General features: G+C 37.2%; 1 non-coding gene across 1 annotated transcript; it reads right to left on the reverse strand.

The window, feature by feature from the left end:
• Nucleotides 1–1,983: 1,983 nt before the first annotated feature.
• Nucleotides 1,984–2,090, reverse strand: LOC131172282 (small nucleolar RNA R71). The gene has a single exon (XR_009142764.1). It is a non-coding gene; the product is annotated as a small nucleolar RNA R71 (small nucleolar RNA).
• Nucleotides 2,091–3,177: the final 1,087 nt, after the last annotated feature.

Raw genomic sequence — 3,177 nt, forward strand, 5'->3', positions numbered from 1 at the left:
ACTACTGCCCAAATGGTCAGTTTTCAGGCCTTAAATGCACTAATCCGGATTTGGTCACTTTTTAAGGTCAGTTTCTAGGCAGAATTTTGGCAACATTTCTACATGAAAGTTGGCCTATTTGGTGTCTAGTTTCACCCCATATTGGCCTCAAACCAATTGGGTTCATAGTTTGGCACTTATGGCCTCATTTATGTGCTGCCTTCAATACACAACCTGCACAAAGCTTATACACTCCCAATTTAATGTTCCTTCTCCTCCTCATTACTACAATATTCAATCAACAACACTTCCATACATCTATTGTACACAATTCCAGCAACAATTCTGGGCAGAATGTTCAAGTGCTCAATGCACACAATTCATCATTAAGTTCAACATTCACTTCCACCAAAATTCAACATACACTTCAACGTCAATATTACACATACACTTCAACATATTCATACTTCAATGTCACTTACACTTGCTGCCCACAATTTAACATTAGCATATACCATTAATAATCACATGTTCACACACAAATTCATGCTATTAGGGGCTGCCAAACATGGCAGTTTGCTCAAGGCATCAAGGTTCCATTTCACACCCTTAATTTAAACACTACATGCACATACTTAAATACAAACTTACTACAACTTTCATTTGAATTAATCAACCTTCATTTTCATTCATTAGAAGTAAAAACAACTCAAGCTCAACAAGGGTTCACGGCTGCCCAAAATGAAGCAACAACACAAATCTCCAATAATTGTTTCAAACCATAATTTAAATTTCTCAATTTCAATCAATTCAAGTCCTATCACTTCCCATACATATACCCATATCAAACATCATCTTTAAACTCATCTACATCATTTAAACACATCAAAATCCCATGAATGTCTTGGCTACCAAAATGAAGGGCTCACCAAATATACATTAATTTACTCAATTTCTTCACAAATCAACTCACCCAAAGCTCAAAACAAGATCTAATGAAAGAAAATGGGGAGATTAAGCACTAACCTCAACTTAGGCTTGATTAAACTTCACCAAAACTCCTCTTTCTTGCTTCCTACATGTTGCCCATGATGTGTAGACCAAGTTTAATGAAGATACTTTCATGGAATCATGGCTTGATCAATGGTGCATGAAGGCTTGTATATGGGGCGGCCATGGATGAAGTTTGGAGAAATTTCAATTCGGAAAAGAAGAATAATGAGGAAGAAGATGAATAGTGGAAAAATCTGTCCTAGTGGTCCTTATATACTCCACTAATGCCCCACTAATCACAATTAAAAATTACATTAATTCATGATTTCCTTTAATTATAATTATGTCCTCCAATTCCCTTAAATTACATGTTATCTTGAATTTCATTTTTCATGGGATTTTTAAAATATAATACCACTTATTTTTCATGGACATTTAAGTCAAAAGTCAACTCTAGGTGTCAATTGACCAAAATGCCCCTCTTCAGGTCAAGTTCGGACTTTTTCGGTAACACCGATTTACTCCTTGTACCGCCGATTTCTTTAATTTTTATTTTTCATTTATACTAACTTTCTAATTTTTCTTAGACATTTTCAATGTCAATTACACCTCAGTAAACCTTTAATTATGTCCCGAAAATATTTCTCGGGGTTCCCCGCATTCAGGTTTAGTCAACGATCCTCGCCGTAACTTCCCGGTGCGGTCACCCATCGCTACGAGTTTGGCTCGTTTAACTTAGTCACATTTTCTCTCTTTCATTTTTCTTTGATTTTTTTTGTATTTTATTATTATTTATTTTGTCATTATATGTCTGTTCAATATCACCGAAGTGTAGTTCTAGACATCCTGACTTGCCTGGATTGTTATTTGGCCACTGGAGCAATAGAACGTACAGAATACATACAGTGGGGATGTTACAAGTTATATTACCTTCCGTCTGGATCTGTCAACTCATGGAATGGGATGAAGCAGATATTTTTGGAGAAGTATTTTCCTACTTCCCGTGCTGCCAATATAAGAAAAGAAATTTGTGGCATCCGGCAGTACAATAGAGAGAGCTTGTTTGAGTACTGGGAGCGATTTAAGAAACTGTGTGCAAACTGTCCCCATCATAAAATAAGAGTAGCTTTTGATTCAGTATTTCTTTGAGGGAATTCTACCAATGGACCACAGTATAATAAATGCTGCTAGTGGAGGAGCTTTGGTTGACAAGACACCAGAAGAGGCAAGGAGGTTGATTGTTAACATGGCAACAAATTCTCAGCAGTTTGGAATGAGAATGGATCACACAGCTATGAAGGTTAATGAGGTAAGTACATCTAACCTTGAGAAATAGATTTCTGATTTAACTTCTTTCGTGAGGCAGTTAGCTGTAGGGAACATGCAAACTATTAAGGTATGTGGAATTTGTTCGTGTTCGGGTCATGCTACTGACATGTGTCCTGCGTTACAAGAGGATGAATCAATGCAACATGCTAACGCAGTAGGACATTATGGACAGCCGCAATGGAGGTATGATCCCTATTAGAATACTTATAATCCAGGATGGTGAGATCATCCCAATCTGAGTTATGGGAATTAACCGGTGCAAAACCGATACTAGCAGCAAAGACCACGAGTAAATCAACCACTTCCAACTCCCTCAAATCAAGGTATGTCACTTGATGAAATTGTTAAGGCATTGGCTAACAATACACAACAGTTTCAACAAGAGACCAGAAATAACATTCAAAACATAGAGAGGCAGATTGGTTAGTTAGCCTCATATGTGAGTAAGCTGGAAGCTCAAGGTTCTGGAAAGCTTCTATCACAAACAGTCATGAACCCTGGAGAAAATGCTAGTGCGATACTGTTGCGAAGTGGGAAAGAAGTTGATAATCAGACTCCACATGAGTCAATGAAAAAGAGAAAGGAAGGAGAAAAAGAGTCTGAAGTTCCTGAAGTTGAGGTAAATACTGAACCTAAATTGAATAAGGTTAATAATTATGTTCTTCCTCCATTCCCATGCAGGTTGGCCAAGATAAAGAAAGAAGAACAAGAGAAAGAAATTTTGGAGACTTTCAGGAAGGTAGAGGTCAATATGCCTTTACTAAATGCGATCAAACAAGTTCTCAGGTATGTTAAATTCCTTAAGGAACTATGCAATACAAAGCGCGAGTTGAGGGATAATGAGAAGATCAGTGTAGGGGAAAATGTGTCTGCATT

This window comes from Hevea brasiliensis, chromosome 13 (genome assembly GCF_030052815.1).
Source record: "Hevea brasiliensis isolate MT/VB/25A 57/8 chromosome 13, ASM3005281v1, whole genome shotgun sequence".
NCBI classification, from domain to species: domain Eukaryota; kingdom Viridiplantae; phylum Streptophyta; class Magnoliopsida; order Malpighiales; family Euphorbiaceae; genus Hevea; species Hevea brasiliensis.